This window comes from Moschus berezovskii, chromosome 9 (genome assembly GCF_049115385.1).
Source record: "Moschus berezovskii isolate FMDL1 chromosome 9, NW_MosBer_1.0, whole genome shotgun sequence".
Taxonomy (NCBI): Eukaryota; Metazoa; Chordata; class Mammalia; order Artiodactyla; family Moschidae; genus Moschus; species Moschus berezovskii.
The window spans coordinates 57,252,963-57,273,004 of NC_142468.1; the positions used below are offsets into that span (position 1 = coordinate 57,252,963).

The following is a 20,042-nucleotide window of genomic DNA, read 5'->3' on the forward strand; positions in this document are numbered from 1 at the left end:
AAAAAAAAAATAAATAAAAATTAAAAAAAAAATAAGACATATGCCCTAGACTCTACTATCATGCTGCCAACCCTAACCTCCTACTGGGTCCTGAGACTTTGCACAGGTTCTCTTATTCAATACTTGCAATAACTGTATAAACAAGTAACGTTATCTCCATTTTAATTGAAACAAATTTGAGGCTCAGAAAGCACACAAAGTTGGCAAGTCCTAGAGCTGGGATTGGAATATGGGGCTGACTATATTAGAGTCAAGTATATGACTGTATATGGAGCAAAGTTCAAGTTGCTTTTTACCGTTTTCTGCCACTTCTCTGCTGAGAATGCTAATAAGCTTTAGGGAGGAGAGGAGGGGCCCAGTGGGAGTGGCTGGTTTGAGGATGGGCCAGGCAAGGCTCTAAGGCCTTCTAATGGATGGCCTCCCTGACCTCCAGGGAACCCTGGGTTGAGCTGTAACTGGAATGAAAGTCCAAGAGAGGAGACAAACTTCCCCCAGACAGAGAAAGCTGAGCCTCTGCCCCCGAGCATGGTCCATGGCTTTACAAGAGGATTGGGCTGCTGACTCCAGTCCGTGCTGACCCAAAAGAGAAAACCAGCCTTGTAATTAGTTCCTCTGGTTTACCTGACATAAGTGATGTTACTCATAGTTCAGGAGGTGCCAACTTTCCATTCCCCAACCAGCAGTACAACTTTAAATGGACTTTTACATGTAAATTTCAGTGAGCAGACACCTGCCCACCAGGGCCACATTATAATTGCCATGGACCCTGGATACTCTTGCTTTTATGGGCTCCTTCCTTCTTAAAAAAATGATTAAATTTTATTTTATGTCTGTATTGGTATGAAGACAAATATTATTATATATTGAAACATTTCCTTCAACCTAAAAATTATTTGGTTTTTTTTCCCTTCTGATTTTAAAAGAAATTAAAGGACTTCCCTGGTGATCCAGTGGCTGACTCTGCACTCCCAATTCAGGTTCAGATTCTATTCCTGGTCAGGAAACTAGATCCTACATGCTGCTAAACTAAAGATCCCAACAACCGAGACTCAGCACAGCCAAGTAAATAACTATTTTTTTTTTAAAGAAATTAAACATTTTCATGGGCCTCCTAAGCCTCGTGGGCCCCAGACACTGCACCTCCTGGGGTTAACAGAGAAGATGGACCTGTTGCCCACCCTGCTCCCTCTGCTGCACCCCATCTCCATGGCCCTGTTTGCTCAAACAAGCGAAGCGTCTGTGTTTACTGAAGGAAATTCACAGTGCAGTGCATTTCTTTCATGAAGAAAGCCAAGTAATAAGAGACAGTCAAAAGGAAAGAAACCCCAAAAGAACCCAAGACTGGGAGTGGAGAAGACAGGGTCAGCTGGGACTTTGTCACTTGATTCCTCCTTCGTTATCCTGTGAAGACGGGTATGTTGTTGCCGGGGAATGTTAAAGGTCAGGGGAGACCATGAGGGGGAAACGAAATTTCAGTGAAACCAGAACTCGGACTGATCTAATTAGTTTCTTTTCTGTTAATTAATTAATTTACTTGGCTGCACTAGGTCTTAGCTGCAACATGCAGGATTTTCAGTTTCCATTGCTAAACATGGAATCTGTTTAGTTGCAACATGCAAACTCTTTAGTTGCATGCACCATGTGGGGTCTAGTTCCCCGAGCAAGGATAGAACTGGGGTTCCCTGTGCTGGGAGCATAGAGTCTAAGCCACTGGACCACCAGGGAAGTTCTGTGATCTTGTTAGTTTCTAATGGTGGAAAAGGCAAGCAGAAGCTTTGACCTGAGAGATGAGAAGTCCTCATCCAGAAAGTGGCCAGCAGGGGCTCCTGCCCAGGTGCTCTCCGGAAATGAATGCACCAGATAAATGCTTATGAAAGGAGACAGGAAATTCAATGAGCCTGGGGAGTGCAGGCCTTCCTGGCAGGTCTGCTCTTTCAGAGAGAAGCAGCCAGACAAGGGAAGGGGAGGGTGCGACCCTGGAGAGCCTCCCTGGGCAGGGTGGCCACAGGCAGATTGGAGGATGTGGGGTGAGGGATGGTGGACGGGGGGTGGAAAGGGTAGTGCTGACCAGAGGGCAGAAAGCTGCGAGGTGCGTGCGTAACCTCTGTCCATGGCCCTCAGAACTTATCGTGTCTCCCCCTTGGTGGAAGATTCAGTGTGGTTGGATATTTTGTAGGAGACAATGAAGGGGCTGAGTTCGTGACCAGTTTCAATACCAGCTGAAGTGGAAACATGAGCAGATATGCAGGAGCAAGGAATCAGAAGATGCCAGAAGTGAGGTGAGGGACAGGCCAGTCTTGAGAAGGTCTTTTAGCAACAGGACTGTCTGGCCAGCAGGCCCCAGGAAAACAGGGCCCCTCGCAGACCAGCTTTTTCAAAAGCTTGTGAAAACATGTGAGATGAGAAACAAGTTAATGGACCTAAAACACAAGGATAAAAGTATAAAATTGAAAGTAACACATTTTAATGAAACATTTTAATATGATGTAATTATGTTGACTTCATTTTTCAGTTTAGTATTTGTAAATTCTTTACATTTGAGAAGAAACCTGGCCTGTCCCTCACCTCACTCTATAGAATTTCCTGTGTATGTATGATAATAGCTCAAAAGTCATAACCAATCATATAGTCAGTGAATGATTGGTACCTAAATAATTTCAAAAGCAAAATTTAAAAAACCCTTTTTTTCACAGCAAAAAATGTTATATTTAATGTGAAGTGTGGGTATATACTGATGTGTTTGGTCTGATGTGGAATGTAGACTCCATAATTTAAAGGCTCAGGGCCTGTTATGGTCTGAAACCAGCCCTGTTCACAGGCCCTGAAATTGGGATATAGGCCAAGCTGAACCAGATCTCTGAGGAGTGAGATGGGGGCCTTAGCTGATATCATATAATAATTATGTTGGGTGAACTCAGAACCTTCCAATTCAGAGTCCATCTGCACACAAGTGCTTTCAACCCTGAAGAGCTAGTCACATAACAATGTGTTATACATTTTAAATCATTTTTAAAATTTTTATATTGTATACAATTTTGAAAGGTTAACTTCCGTTTACAAAATATCGGCTATATTCACCATGTTGTACAAAACATGTATCCTTGTAGACTTACACCCTGTAGTTTGTGCCTCTCACTCCCTATCCCTATAATGCCCTCCCGCCACACTGGTGATCACTAGCTTCTTTGTATCTATGAGTGTGCTGCTTTTCTGTCCTAGTCACTGGTTTATTGTAGTTTTTAGATTCCACATATAAGTGATAGCACACAGTATTTGTCTTTCACTGTCTCACCCTTAGCATAATGCCCTCCAAATCTATCCATGTTGCTGCAGATGGCACCATGTCATTCTTTTCTACATGCGTGTAAGTGTGTGTGTGTGTGTGTGTGTGTGTGTGTACACCACCGCTTCTTTATGCAGATGTATGAACTTTTAGATTGCATGTATAAAGCTTTCTGGAAGGAATATGCACCTTACAAGTGAACTGAACTGTTATGTTAAGTCTCCACTAAGGCTCTTGAGAGTCCCTTGTACCGCAAGGAGATCCAACCAGTCCATTCTAAGGGAGATCGATCCTGGGTGTTCATTGGAGGGACTGATGCTGAAGCTGAAACTGCAATACTTTGGACACCTCATGCGACGAGTTGACTCACTGGAAAAGACTCTGATGCTGGGAAAGGTTGGGGGCGGGAAAAGAAGGGGACGACCAAGAATGAGATGGCTGGATGGCATCACTGACTCTGTGGACATGAGTTTGAGTGAGTTCAGGGAGTTGGTGATGGACAGGGAGGCCTGGCGTTCTGTGATTCATGGGGTCGCGGAGAGTCGGACACGACTGAACGACTGAACTGAACTGAACTGAAGGCTAATGTAACTCATGAAGGAATAAGTGAGCCAGAATGAGCAGGTGATAAATTACTACTTGGTTGGTCGCAGGGAGCCTGCCCAGGTCAGGAGGTCCGGGTGTGTTGCAGGGAGCTGCTGGGGGCCTGTGGCCTGGACTGGCTGGACTTAGCAGTGGTAGGTATCCTGATGGTAGCTGGAATGGACTGTCACCCTCCCCAGCACCCTAATCCAGCACCCAATGCCATTTCCCCACTTTTTCCCCCTTAATGATTTCACTGTAACACTTGAGGAAAGGGAGTAGGGAAAAAAACCATGCTCCCCGGACTTCTTTCTCCCCCCTCATTTTTGTCTTTGATCCTCTCTCTGGGCTCGTGTTGTGCCAGGCCCTTTTCTCGTCACCAGCTATGTTCTCTCCCTGTCCCCACCATCTCCAGCCAGGTGTCTCTGCCTGCAAATTTCCTTCATTGAGGTCACAAAAGTGGTCATTAGACACCCCCTCAGAAGCCTTGCAGGCTGGGTGCAGAGCTGTGAGTGGTAGAGAGGGGAGAGGCCAGTTTGAGGGGCCCCAGGGGTAAGTATGGGAGAACCGAGGCCCTCCCTGTCACCCCACCACGAGGTGCTCTGCACAGAGAGTCAGGCTGAAAGTAGCTGTGAGGACACACTGGCTGTAAAGCCACTGGTGTTTGCTCCTCATGGCAGGTGACCTGAGGAAGGCACTTTAATGGGTCTGTGTGTCTCTCTATCATGGGTGCCAGTGACCAGAAAAGCAGCAACCATAGCAAAGGGGAGCAGTGGCCCTCTTCCCAGGGCTCCCTCCACCACACCAGGGTCACTTCAGACCCTGAGGTCTAATCACAATAATGAACTGGTATTCTCTAGTACTTCCCTGCACCTTGTGATGCTGGGAACAAGGAGGGGCAGGTGTCAGAACAATGCCCATTTTACAAGTGAGGAAACATTTCAGGGGTGCACTGACTACCCACTGTTCTGGGACTAGTAATGCATAAGCCTATCAAGGTTGGAACCTCGCTCTTCTGACTCCAAGCTCACTCATACCGTGTGGGGCTTAGACCAAGAACCCACAGGAAGTACTGGCTCTCACTAAGCAGCCAATCAGCCGTGAGTATGTATTTGAAGTAGGAATATGCACACAGTGAATACTTGTGATCCAGAACCAGAATTTCTGTCTCAGGCAACTCTTAAGTTTCTTAAAATGCTAACAGCATGTAAAGCCATTACACCATGTAAAGAATTTTAGAAAGATCGTTTCTATTATAGCAAAATTCAGTTTATTCATTCATCCATGTTATTCACTCACTCAATAAGTGTGTATGTGTGTATCTCCAATTCCAATAAAGCAATGCTCCATTTCCAATAAAAGCAGGGCAATTTGCCAAAAATCAGTGTCCCCCAAAACCCAATCTACAACATAATCAAGTTCATCTGATTTGTCAACTGACTCATTTACTCATTTTAGCAAATTTACTCATTTTAAGGCTTGAACAGTAATGTTTTAATAATTAAAATGTTGGCTACACAGAAATAGTAGAAATTAACATTTTTTCCACGTGAAACACTAATACTTTTCCAGGCAAAATTCCAACTTTTAACTATATGATTGAATTATTTTGGCTACTTCTGGTTTCTTTACATGCTTTTGAATGTAAGTGTATATTTCCAAACTTAAAACATTTAAATATTTTTTCATCAGCTTCTCAAAATGGATATAAGCCTTAACTTTTTAGAGGCAGTACAGGGAAATGGCTACATAGGAAGGTCTGGACCCAGAGCCAGCCGCCCCGGGATGCCAGCCCAGCTCTGCCACTTTCTTAGGGTCATCTCACTTGTACATATGTGATGTGATCTCAGCCATGTTATGTACAAACACTATGGGGGAAAAAACACATCATGATAATAACAGGGTTATTTCTGGGTGGTAGGATCATGAGTAACTTTACTTGTTTTCCTTATAAATTTGTCAAGGAAAAAAATTACTCAATCGTCAAAGAAAGAAACAGAAAGTTTTATTTGAGCTGACCTGAGAACCATAGCCCAGGAGACAATGGATACTCTGGGGAAGTGCTCTGAAGAGGTAAGGGGAGAGGTCAGTAATGTGCTTTTGATAAAGAGATACATGCAACCAAGCACACCTCTCAGTAGGAGATTGTTGCTAGTCACGAGGAACAGATATCTTAGATGATGTTTGTAGTGCTTTTCTAAGTATGGGAAGGTGTAAGAATCCAGGCTATAAAAATTTTTTTCCTTAAAATATCTAACTATCTGAAGGCCTTCTGCCAGTTTTCCCAGAGCACAGAGTGCCTCATTCCAGATCTTCACCCTGAATTCCTTTCTCAGATATACCAAACTGTACCCACTGATGATTTGATTCTTGTAGAACTGGATGGTGGGCAACATTCTTCATTTTACAATCCCTTCCCTTTCAGTCTTAATTTCAACTGAAGTTTGGGAGGCATGTAGTGACCAATTTGTCTCACGGTGCTAGACATCCCAGGTCAGGCGAGTATTTCATTAATAGACCACTCAATGTGCTATTACTGGACCAGGCCTTGTGAACAGCAGCCCAAAGCCTCTGGACCATCTGTCTGTTATTGTTCAGTAAATGGTTCCCTCTTGTTGCTTCTTCCCATACCTAGAGTTACACTATTACAATCTTTGATCTATATATGTGTATGTATACATATATATACACACACATATCTATATAGATATATAAAACTTTATTTATGGCTGTGCTGGGGTTTTGTTGCTGTGTGGGGCTTTTCTCTAGTTGTGGTGAGCAGGGGCTACTCCAGTTGTGGTGCATGGACTTCTCATTGAGGTGGCTTCTCTTGTTGTAGACAGGCTTCAGGGAGTTCAGGCTTTAGTAGCTGCACCACTTGGACGCAGTAGTTGTGGTTCCTGGGCTCTAGAGCACAGGCTCAGTAGTTGTGGCCCACGGGCATAGTTGCTCTGTGGCAAGTGGGATCTTGCCAGATCAGGGATCAAATTTGTGTCTCCTGCATTGGCAGGCAGATTCTTTACCACCGAACCCCCAGGGAAGCCCAGTCCTTGATCTTATTGAACTATATGTTTGGCCAATCATTTCAAGTCACCTAATCATTAGTTTTACCTGAGGCTCAATCACGTATTTGATAATACAAGAAATAATAATCTTATAAAATAGGCAATATACAAGTAACATTGAGAAGATCATAGGTAAGTATTTAAACTGAGAACTTCCATTAGCTGGGGCCCCGTATCCCCCAGGTTGTCTGACCAGTCTGTTCTGCTTTAAGGGATGATGTATTGACATTGGACATTAAGTTCACCAAAGACGCCTGCACGTGCAAGGTGGGTGGTGAGTTATTGTGACCCCTTACAGGATTGAGAAAGGAATGTTATCTTCTAGAGTTACAGGGCTGGCACCAGAAGGAGAAAAATTGATTTTCATGGTTGAACAGGTATTTCTGCTCTTGGGAAGATCTGGTTAACACATAATGCAGAGGCACAATGTTCCTTAGAGGGGAGGGAAGAGGCCAAAGGGCAGAGAAAAAGTTTTATGTTTAAATTTCTCCTGTCTTAAAATGTGAATTATATTTCAACACTTTTCTGTTATGTTTTAAGATACCCTGTTAATGATTTTAAGTGTTACTACATAAGAGGAACTATACTAGAGGGCTTCATATGTGTTGTTTTATTTAGTGCTCACAACAAACACACAAGATAGGCAATATTGTCACCATTCTACAGACAAAGAAATGGAGGCTCTAAAGCGTTATTAAGTAACTTGCATGTGGTCTCACACCCCAGAGGAATCTGACTTCCTCATCTGACTTCAAAGTTCATGCTAGTGTTACTTTCTCTCGCTTAACCTCAGAATCCTTCTCTGTTCAGTCTGTAGTATCCACATCTCAAAATATGGAGGAAGGATGGAGTGAGATGCTGACGTATGAAAGAGCCCACTACAGTGACACAGCTCTCTACAAAGAACAGTGCTAATGAGGAGCATGCGTAGCATTCACTGTGCTGTTCTGCTGCTGCTGCTAAGTCGCTTCAGTCATGTCTGACTCTGTGCGACCCCATAGATGGCAGCCCACTAGGCTCAACCATCCCTGGGATTCTCCAGGCAAGAACACTGGAGTGGGTTGCCATTTCCTTCTCCAATGTGTGAAAGTGAAAAGTGAAGTCACTCAGTCATGCCCGACTCTTAGTGACCCCATGGAAGGCTGTTCTAAGACTGCGTATATATCATCTCAGTTCCTTCAGTCATCTCAGTGACTCTGCAAGGCAGGTGGCCGTTGTTATCCCATTGAACAGAAAAGCAGATCAAGGAACAGAGGGTAACGAAGCTCACAGCATTGTACATGACAGTAATGATCTCAGTGAGAGCCTTTCCTCTGTAAATGACTTGCAAGTCATCTTTTCCAGTCTCCCCTATGAGTTAGTTCCTCAGGGAGACACAGCAGAGAAAGGGCAGCACCCTTTCTCTACTAGACATCAAGACCGTCCCCTTGGCTCAGCCGGAGGCAGATGAGGGGTGGGAGGCAGGTATCAGAGGGCAGGTATTAGGATCAGCACCTTCAGTGGTGCTTATTGACCTTGCTTTCTAGGAACTGCAGGGGACACACACAGACGCCAAGGACACTGTTGCCACCTGCTGTTCACACATTCTTCATCCAGGGGCTTGTTCTCTGCCTTCCTGCAACAGTGTCTCAAGATCTTCACCCCTGTTTTCCCCAGACCCCTTCTACAGCCTGGGTAAGAGAATTTCTACCTTTGCTCAGTTTCGAATACAGGAAGTGTATGCCCTTAGCAGAAGTAGAAGGGCTCCAATAAGAGGATGCAGAGATTTTTTTGAGGCGTGCAACCTGGGGACAAGACCTTGCTTCTTTGAGTCTGTGTCTTCACCTGTAAAACAAAGATGAGCATAACATCTGCTTCACATGACTGCTTTTTAAATGAAGTAAGTTTTTGCCCTCTAAAATCTACCTTCTTACCAGAAAAAAAAAGTTAGATATGTAAAGGACAAGCCAGGATGGGGAACAATTAAACATCCCCAGATGCCTAAAATCAACCTCTGCTTATATTAATATTTTAACAATTTTTTTTTTTTACTTAACAAAGCACTTCCCTTTATATTTTACTACTGATTTTGAATTTATTGAAATTATGCCTCAAATCATTTTCCGTGTATTTTATTGAGTAGCTGCACCAGAATACAAAATACTGAAAAGGGTATGTGATTTTTTATTTTTTAAGAGAAAAAGTTTCATTGTTGAAACTGTCTTTCCCATCTGAGACTGTCAGAGTCATTTCCAAGATTCTGGTTCACAAGATTTCATATCACTTCTTTCAGGCAAGGCATCTAGCAAATAGGCAACGAAGCACTGAGAAAACTGGAGGGGGCTTTTTCCACTCAAGTTCCCTTGGGAACCGACACAAACAGCAAAGCTAAGAGGCCTGGCTCCCTCTCAGCAGCTAAAAGCGTCACACCAGATTCTGTTTGCCTGAACATTTCTTCCAACTGGGTCTAGAGGCTAGCAGTTGGATACCAATTAATTTTCATGTTGCCAATCTAATATTTCTTCTCAGAATATCTGGAATTTGTATTGCTGGTTTAATAGTTCAGCAAAACTGAAGTTCTTGATAGGTGATTTCCAGCAAATATCTGTCAACGATATCAGGTCTGTCCACTCCACTACACACTACAGGCCTGGCTGTGATGTGGATTCCAGGGGCAAGTCTGGCTACTCTCGTCTTCTCAAAGGAAGTTTGGGTACCAGTTATCTCTCTCACCTTCTTGGTGTGGACAGAGTACTAGATGAAGATATTAATACTGTCTGCTGCCTGGATTTCTCCTGTGGGACACAACTGTTCTGAGTATACCTGGGAGAAGCATATAATGCCCTGCTGGAGAACCTGATGGCAAGGTGGTTAATTAAGGCAGAGTGTGGGGCAGCTGAAGGGAGATAACCAGGACCTGTGCACCCAGAGCAAGGAGGCATCTTTGAGAGGGAGACAAGGCTTATGAAGACGCGGCCTGGTGGAGACTCTGGGAGGAAGAACTAAGGGCGGACCTGGACTTTGATCTTTGGTCCCTCAGTGCTGAAGGAAACTGAGAGGAAAACACTTCAAGCAGAGACCCGCAACATAGAAATAAGAATAACTCTTAAGATGGTATTAGGTACAGCTCTTAAGAAGCTACTCAGTAACCCATACAACAGGTGGTAAAAAGAACAGGATTCCCAGTGGCTCTGTGGTTCATGCGCATGTAGCTCTGGGCCCTGCCGACCCACCCTCTGGTACCTGAGTCCTCTGTAAGGACTTCACCTTCTGTCTTTCCACTTGATGCCTGTGTGAGATAAGATTAATGGTTGCAGATTCTGGTCATTTGTCCAGCTTCTGAATACCCTAACACATTTTCATTGTCTGCGTGGGCACTGTGTTTAAATAGGATTGGGGCTAGGTAATGCTATTTGAATTGTCAGGACTAGAGGAAAAAAGAATAGAGATAGGGAATTCCCCAGTAATCCAGTGGTTTAGTTCAGTTCAGTCACTCAGTCATGTCCAACTCTGCGACCCCCTGGATTGCAGCATGCCAGGCTTCCCTGTCCATCACCAACTCGCGGAGTTTACCCAAACTCATGGTGATCACATCCAAACATCTCATCCTCTGTTGTCCCCTTCTCCTCCTGCCCTCAATCTTTCCCAGCATCAGGATCTTTTCAAATAAGTCAGTTCTTCTCATCAGGTGGCCAAAATATTGGAGTTTCAGCTTCAACATCAGTCCTTCCAATGAACACCCAGGACTGATCTCCTTTAGGATGGACTGGTTGGATCTCCTGCAGTCCAAAGGACTCTCAAGAGTCTTCTCCAACACCACAGTTCTAAAGCATCAATTCTTCTGCGCTCAGCTTTCTTTATAGTCCAACTCTCACATCCATACATGACCACTGGAAAAACCATAGCCTTGACCAAATGGACCTTTGTGGACAAAGTAATGTCTCTGCTTTTTAATATGCTCTCTAGGTTGGTCATAACTTTCCTTTCAAGGAGTAAGCGTCTTTTAATTCCATGGTTGCAGTCACCATCTGCAGTGATTTTGGAGCCCAAAAAAATAAAGTCAGCCACTGTTTCCCCATCTATTTGCCATGAAGTGATGGGACCAGATGCCATGATCTTAGTTTTCTGAATGTTGAGCTTCAAGCCAACTTTTTCACTCTCCTCTTTCACTTTATCAAAAGGCTCTTTAGTTCCTCTTCACTCTCTGCCATAGGGTGGTGTCATCTGCATATCTGAGGCTATTGATATTTCTCCTGGCAATCTTGATTCCAGCTTGTGCTTCTTCCAGCCCAGCGTTTCTCATGATGTACTCTGCATATAAGTTAAATAAGCAGGGTGACAATATACAACCTTGACGTACTCCTTTTCCTATTTGGAACCAGTCTGTTGGTCTATGTCCAGTTCTAACTGTTGCTTCCTGGCCTGCATACAGGTTTCTCAAGAGGCAGGTCAGGTGGTCTGGTATTCCCATCTCTTTCAGAATTTTCCACAGTTTATTGTGATCCATACAGTCAAAGGCTTTGGCATAGTCAATAAAGCAGAAATAGATGTTTTTCTAGAACTGTCTTTTTCAATGATCCAGTAGATGTTGGCAATTTGATCTCTGGTTCCTCTGCCTTTTCTAAAACCAGCTTGAACATCTGGAAGTTCACAGTTCACGTATTGCTGAAGCCTGGCTTGGAGAATTTTGAGCATTACTTTGCTAGCGTGTGAGATGAGTGCAATTGTGTGGTAGTTTGAGCATTCTTTGTCATTGCCCTTCTTTGGGATTGGAATGAAAACTGACCTTTTCCAGTCCTGTGGCCACTGCTGAGTTTTCCAAATTTGCTGGCATATTGAGTGCAGCACTTTCACAGCACCATCTTTTAGGATTTGAAATAGCTCAACTGGAATTCCATCACCTCCACTAGCTTTGTTTGTAGTGATGCTTCCCGAGGCCCACTTGACTTCACATTCCAGGATGTCTGGGTCTAGGTGAGTGATCACACCATCATGATTATCTGGATCATGAAGATCTTTTCTGTACACTTCTTCTATGTATTCTTGCCACCTCCTCTTAATATCTTTTACTTCTGTTACGTCCATACCATTTCAGTCCTTTATCGAGCCCATCTTTGCATGAAATGTTCCCTTGGTATCTCTAGTTTTCTTGACGAGATCTCTAGTCTTTCCCATTCTATTATTTTCCTCTATTTCTTTGCATTGATCACTGAGGAAGGCTTTCTTATCTCTCCTTGCTATTCTTTGGAACTCTGCATTCAAATGGGTATATCTTTCCTTTTCTCCTTTGCTTTTTGCTTCTCTTCTTTTCACAACTATTTGTAAGGCCTCTAAGGCCTTACAAATTAGAATTTTAGAATATTAGAAATAATGAGTATGAATTATTGGATGTTTATTAGATGAGCCATTGCTTAACAATCATTAGGGAACTTGATTCTGTAGGTCTGGGCTGGGGTCTGAGAAGTTTCATTTTCCCAAGCATGCCATGCCCTTTGAATGAAGTCCTGGTGTGTGGGCCATACTTAAAGTTAAGGCTTAGCCAGAAAAATTTGGAAGTTCTCAGTATAGAGTTGATAGTTGAGGTTCTGGGGATGGATAAGATCTTTGAGAAGTGTGTGTGTGTACATACACAGAGAGAGACAGTTGGAGAGAGAGGGAGGAGGTGAGGGAGAAGGGGAGGGAGACAGGAATGATTAAATTTCAGGGATAGGCAGTGGAGAAGGACCTAGAAAGGAAGCAGCCAAGCAGGTAGGAGATGAGAGTAGTGCCGTGTCATAGAGGGTCGTTTCTGAGAGAAGGTAGTTTACTGGGTCTAGGAAGCGAAGACTGACAACGGTTGGGAATTTATAATATGTGGAGTGGTCTGTCAGAACTTCTGCCTTCTGTCTTCATTAACTGGATTTTCTTTATTAGTCCATCTCTAAAGATGCCTCCTGATATAGTACTAAACTCTGTCCTTTTCCCTGTGATCATCCTCTGTCCATGTGATTTCATCCAGTTCTGTGGCTTTACATACCATCTGTATTCATTCAGTTCCCAAATTTATATCTCTGGGTCATCTCACTTCTGAGCACCACAATCACAGATCCAACTGCCTTCCTGATATATCCACTTGGATGTCTGAAAAGCGTTTCAGATGGAGGAACAGTTAGGAAGCAACTACGATAACCAAGCCATAGCTGATGGTGGCTTGTGCTAGAGCAGTGTCACCAGAGATGAAGAGAAGTGGATGGACTGGAGAGAGATTTTGGAAGTATGGTAGAAGCAGAAAGATTTGTTTATGGATTCGGAAAGAGAGAAAAGGGAAGAAAAGAAACATGACATCTGGATCCCCAGTTTTTGACTTAAGCATGCATGACCATGCCTTTGTCATATACTGTGAGGAAAGACCAAGTTCGGGGAGGGCAAAGAAGGGAGGCTAAGTTTTGTTATCGCTGTCTCAGTAGGTGACACACAGAAATATGTGCTGTGGTGACTTTTCCTTTTGGTATAAGACTGCATATCTGATGCACAAGGGACGACCACCAGCCAGCAAGAAAAAATGAGCCTCACTGAGTGTCTAGCAAAGATGAACTTAGAAAGCTACTCCCTGTTACAATAGCTCACCGAGTATTGGGGAAAAACCCCAGAAGGTTCAACTCTTAAAAGGCTCAAAGGTACAAATGCTTTTCCATTTGTTCTCGATTGTTGAATCATTATATAGTAGTAAAACCTCACGTGCACCTGGCCTATAGCTTTAAGTTTTAAAGGAGGAGCTAACAATCCACACCCATGCTGTGCATATAAAAGAAGCCCCATTAATGGTTTTAGGGATATGGCACAGGATTACTTAGAACTATTTAAGAAGAATAAAGAAGAAGAAGATAAAAAAGAGAGAAAGAGAAAATCAGGCTTGATCCCATGGTATAAAAAGAGGCTAACATGTACACAGTAAAATAAGCACATATTGTCAAAGAAGAATTACTAACCATTTATATTTTCAAGAAAGTGTAAAATGAACTGTATGAAACAAAAAAAGATAAGAATGATATAACAGTGGAACAAGAGAAGAAGGAATTAGATAATGGGCCAAAATAAAGGGGAATCTGATAAGATCAGAAAAGAATGTAACATCAGAAATAATACAGCTGGATCAAGATGATATTAGAAGCAGAAGGATAGAATCCAAATTGTGGAAAATGAATCAGTACTGTACTATGAAGGACAAGCCTGCGACTATTTCTTACACTGATTGAAAAAAAAAAGACGATGATAGATTCTGAAGCAAAAAGTGAACATGCAACATGGAAAGATAAAACAAGAAAGAAAAGTGGATAATATTATGAATAAATATAGATGCATTATTTCTAAAGACTATACTAGCAAATCGAATCAAACCTAATAAGAAAATAGTAGTCTGTTACCAAGTTATTCCTGTAGTATACTCATAGTTCAACATTAAGAAATGTATACTGATGTAATGTATTGCATTGAGAGAGAAATAGAGAGGTAGTACTTGATATCTTGACAGATAAAATATACTGAAGATAATGCTTGAGACAATTTATGGTTTATATACTATAACTAATTACAGTTTCCACAAAAAGCTTATGCTAGTTACTCTCATCATCATCATTTACCAGATGAGGAAATTAAGGCAGAGAGATTAAGAGACCACATCAAGCTCATCCAGTTAGAAAGTGAAAGTTATGATGGAAAGAATGCAATTTTTTCTTATTTAAAAATTAGGTGTTCGTATTCATTCATTTGTGTATAATATGAATACAGGTGGTCTTATGAATAAATAATTAGGTAAAATTGCTCTAAAAATCTGAGGGATAAATTACTTCATAAAATATAATTGTATATAAGCTGTGCTCATCTCACACACTAGCAAGGTGGTGCTCAAAATCCTTCAACAGTACGTGAACTGAGAACTTCCAGATATATAAACTGGATTTAGAGAAAGCAGAGGAACCAGAGATCAAATTACCCACATCCATTGGATCACTGAAAAAGCAAGGGAATTCTAGAAAAACATCTACTTCTGCTTCATTGACTATGTTAAAGCCTTTCACTATGTGGATCACAAAACACTGGACAATTCTTAGAGATGGGAATACCAGACCACCTTACCTGTCTCCTCAGAAAGCTGTATGCAGGCCAAGAAGCAACTGTTTAGAACTGGACACAGAACAACAGACTGATTCCAAATTGGAAAAGGAGTACTTCAAGGCTGTATATGTCACCCTGCTTATTTAACTTCTATGCAGAGGATATCATGAAAAAAGCCAGGCTGGATAAAGTGAAACCTGGAATCAAGATTGCCAAGAGAAATATCAGTCATCTCAGATATGCAGATGACAGCACCCTAATGACAGAAAGTGAAGAGGAACTAAAGAGCTCTTGATGAAGATGAAAGAAGAGAGTGAAAAAGCTGACTTAAAACTCAGCATTCAAAAAACTAAGATCATGGCGTCGGGTTCCATCACTTCATAGTAAATCAGTTCAGTTCAGTTCAGTCACTCAGTCGTATCCGACTCTCCGCAACCCCATGAATCACAGCACGCCAGACCTCCCTGTCCATCACCAACTCCCGGAGTTCGCTCAAACTCATGTCCACCGAGTCGGTGATGGCATGCAGCCATCTCATTCTCCATCGTCCCCTTCTCCTCCTGCCCCCAATCCCTCCCAACATCAGGGTCTTTTCCAATGAGTCAAATCTTCGCATGAGGTGGCCAAAGTATTGGAGTTTCAGCTTTAGCATCAGTCCTTCCAATGAACACCCAGGACTGATCTACTTTAGAATGGACTGATTGGATCTCCTTGCAGTCCAAGGGACTCTTAACAATCTTCTCCAGCACCACAGTTCAAAAGCATCAATTCTTCAGCGATCAGCTTTCTTCACAGTCCAACTCTCACATCCATACATGACCACGGGAAAAACCATAGCCTTGACTAGACGGACCTTGGTTGGCAAAGTAATGTCTCTGCTTTTCAATATGCTCTCTAGGTTGGTCATAACTTTCCTTCCAAGGAGTAAGTGTCTTTTAATTTCATGGCTGCAATCAGCATCCGCTGATTTTGGAGCCCAAAAAATAAAGTCAGCGACTGTTTCCACTGTTTCCCCATCTATTTCCCATGAAGTGATGGGACCAGATGCCATGATCTTCGTTTTCTGAATGTTGAGCTTCAAGCAAACCTTTTCACTCTCCCCTTTCACTTTCATCAAGAGGCTCTTTAGTTCCTCTTCACTTTCTTCCATAAGGGTGGTGTCATCTGCATATCTGAGGTTATTGATATTTCTCCTGGCAATCTTGATTCCAGCTTGTGCTTCTTCCAGCCCAGCGTTCCTCATGATGTACTCTGCATATAAGTTAAATAAGCAGGGTGACAATATTCAGCCTTGACGTACTCCTTTTCCTATTTGGAACCAGTCTGTTGTTCCATGTCCAGTTCTAACTGTTGCTTCCTGACCTGCATACAGGTTTCTCAAGAGGCAGGTCAGGTGGTCTGGTATTCCCATCTCTTTCATAATTTTCCAAAGTTTATTGTGATCCACACAGCCAAAGGCTTTGTCATAGTCAATGAAGCAGAAATAGATGTTTTCCTGGAACTCTCTTGCTTTTTCGATGATCCAGCGGATGTTGGCAATTTGATCTCTGGTGCCTCTGCCTTTTCTAAAACCAGCTTGTTGACTCACTAGAAAAGACTCTGATGCTGGGAGGGATTGGGGGTGGGAGGAGAAGGGGATGACAGAGAATGAGATGGCTAGATGGCATCACCAACTCGATGGACATGAGTTTGAGTGAACTCCAGGAGTTGATGATGGACAGGGAGGCCTGATGTGCTGTGATTCATGGGGTCGTGGAGAGTCGGACACGACTGAGCGACTGAACTGAACTGAACTGAACTGAACATCTGGAAGTTCACGGATCACGTATTGCTGAAGCCTGGCTTGGAGAGTTTTAAGGATGACTTTACTAGCATGTGAGATGAGTGCAATTGTGTGGTAGTTTGAGCATTTTTGGCATTGCCTTTCTTTGGGATTGGAATGAAAACTGACCTTTTCCAGTCCTGTGGCCACTGCTGAGTTTTCCAAATTTGCTGGCATATTGAGTGCAGCACTTACACAGCATCATCTTTCAGGATTTGAAATAGCTCCACTGGAATTCCATCACGTCCACTAGCTTGTTCGTAGTGATGCTTTCTAAGGCCCACTTGACTTCACAGTCCAGGATGTCTGGCTCTAGGTGAGTGATCACACCATCGTGAATATCTTGGTCGTGAATATCTTTTTTGTAAGGTTCTTCTATGTATTCTTGCCACCTCTTCTTAATATCTTCTGCTTCCGTTAGGTCGATCCCATTTCTGTCCTTTATCGAGCCCATCTTTGCATGAAATGTTCCTTTGGTATCTCTAATTTTCTGGAAGAGATCTCTTGTCTTTCCTATTCTGTTGTTTTCCTCTATTTCTTTGCATTGATCGCTGAGGAAGGCTTTCCTATCTCTCCTTATAGATGGGGAAAAATGGAAACAGTGACAGACTTTATTTTCTTAGGCTCCAGAATCACTACAGATGGTGACTGCAGCCATGAAAGTAATACACTTGCTTCTTGGAAGAAAAGCTATGCCAAACCTAGACAGTGTGTTAAAAAGCAGGGACATCAGTTTGCCAGCAAAGGTCTGTATAGTCAAAGCCATGGTTTTTTCAGTAGTCATGTATGGATGTGGTAATTGGACCATAAAGAAGGCTGAGCAATGAAGAGTTGATGCTTTCAATTCTTTCAATGAGAAGACTCCTGAGATTCCCTTGGACTGCAAGAGATCTAACCAGTCAATCCTAAAGGAAATCAGCTCTGAATATTCATTCGAAGGACTGATGCTGAAGCTTAAGCTCCAATACTTTGGCCATCTGATGTGAAGAGCCGACTCATTGGAAAAGACTTTGATGCTGGGAAAGATTGAAGACAGGAGAAGAAGGGGATGACAGAGAATGAGATGTCTGGATAGCACCACCGACTTAATGGACATGAACTTGGGAAAACTCCAGGAGATAGTGAGGACACTGAGGCCTGCCATGTTCTGTATCTTGGCTGAATTGATGCTTACACTATAATATATGTTGATCAAATAATACTGACTTATGCATTTAAAATGAATTTTATTGCATGTAAATTATACCTCAATAAATCTGACTTTTTAAATTGCATCTATTAAAATACTGATTGCTTAGCATTAAGATACCAGATGTTAAAACTCTATGGGTTCAAATTCTGCCTCTGCTATTTTCTTACTGTATGATATGAGGCAAATTACTGAATCACTCTAAGTTTTCTTATCTATAATATCAGGGTAACAGTATTAAGTACTTCATACAGCAGCAGCAGCAGAATTGTTGAGAGGATTCATTTCTTACCTGAAGTGTTCAACATATCATATTATTATTATCATCATTACTGTTAGTACTATGTGCAGGACATGAGACTGTTGAGATACATCAAATCATGAGACGAAACCTGTCTTCATTTTCTCTTGAAACAATTCTTTTAGGCAAAAAGAGATTTGGATGAAAAGTAAACTGAAAATGAACTGAGACTGATGTTAACTGATGATGAAAAATGCAATAAACTTTGACCATTATAGTCAGTACATGATTACATGCTGTACTAGTTTTCTGTTGCCACTGTTTACCACACACTTCATTACTCAAAACAACCACACGTGTCATATTAAAGTTCTAGAGAACAGAAATTTAGAACGAGTATAATGGAGCTAAAATCAAGATGATTGCAGGGGTGCTGTCTTCCGAAGTCTCTAGAGGAGAATCTGTCTCTTTGCCATCTCTAGCTTCCAAAGGCTGCTTGCATTCAGCTTGTGGCTCCTTCATTCATTTTTAAAACCAGCAGTGTTGCATCTTCTCTTTCACATGACCTTCTCTCCTATATCAAGTCTCCGTCTTAGAAAAAAAGATATATGTGATTAAACATAGGGCCCACTGAGATTATTTGAAATAATCTTCCTGTCTCAAAAATCTTAATTTAATCACATCTGCAAAGTCTCTTTGCCATATAAGATAACATTCAGAGGTTCCAGAGATTAGGATGTGATCACCTCTGAAGACCCACCGTGTCTGCCAAGTGTCCTAAGAGCACGACTGGAAATGAGAGAGGAAGAGAAGAGGAGGCACGGGAGTGTCCATGAGATCTCAGTTTTAAACGTTTGCAAGCGCTCAGTTAGGGAGAAACCAGTGTGAAGCCAAAATTAACACACAGAATAAAACTACACTGTTATTTTTAGGTGTTTTAAATGTCTATCTACGTTTGAAAGGACAGACAACCATAGAGAATCCACTGTGGTCTTCAAGCGGGAACAGAGGACAACGTTGGAATGAGGCACATGTTAACATATATCCAGTTACTTCATTTCAGGTAAGCAAAGAACAGTCATGTCTGTGGATAGATTGTTGCACCTGAGCATAATGTTAAAGGCAGAACTTGAGCAAAATTAGAAAAAGAGTATGTAAAAATTCTGATGTAAGCATCACAAAAATCACATGATTGTTTCCCTTTACTTCTAAAAGCAGTGTTATAAAGAGACAATGCCCTTGTATTAAGTAACATCTCTCAAGTAATATGTTTGAATAATGGTCTATCTAATTCAAATGATTTCCCTGGAGAAAATGTAATCCATTTCTACAAAATCATATGTGTATATTTTGTCCCTTGAAGACAAATAACACAGATTCTTATATAACAAAAGCTGGATCATCAATTCTCAGTCTGAATTTTACTTGATGGAAATTTGTAAGTTTCAACAAAATGTGTCTGTTATTTTAGTAATTTATTACTTTGATTTTCAATGTCAGAGAGCTTTAAACAAATTGCTTTTATTTGTTTTTACATAGAAAAGAAAGGCTTAGATAGGATTAAGAGGAAGAACTAGTTGCAAATATATAGTAAATATTTAGCGATTATACTAGTGGTCATCATGGCTAGAAACAATTTATCATGAAACTGTTTTAATGGAGAAAATAATGTAGTTTACTGATTTTAATAACTTTATATAATATATGTGTTTTATATACTCAGGTTGAGGTTTTTTTCATATTGGGGAGTTCTTAATTGCATTTTATGGCATTTAGTAAGGGTATGG

The 20,042-nt window shown here is 41.8% G+C and overlaps 1 long non-coding RNA gene across 2 annotated transcripts in view; it reads left to right on the plus strand.

The window, feature by feature from the left end:
• The first annotated feature begins 960 nt into the window (after positions 1–960).
• LOC129563233 (uncharacterized) overlaps positions 961–20,042 on the plus strand; it is a 35,903-nt gene continuing 16,821 nt past the window's right edge. The window contains exons 1-2 of one of the 2 annotated variants that reach the window (XR_008687320.2): positions 961–1,413; positions 19,188–19,318. This is a non-coding gene — a long non-coding RNA (uncharacterized LOC129563233). Of the gene's footprint in view, positions 1,414–5,146; positions 8,605–19,187; positions 19,319–20,042 lie in introns of those variants that run through there. The other variant, XR_016038214.1, reaches the window with a different exon arrangement.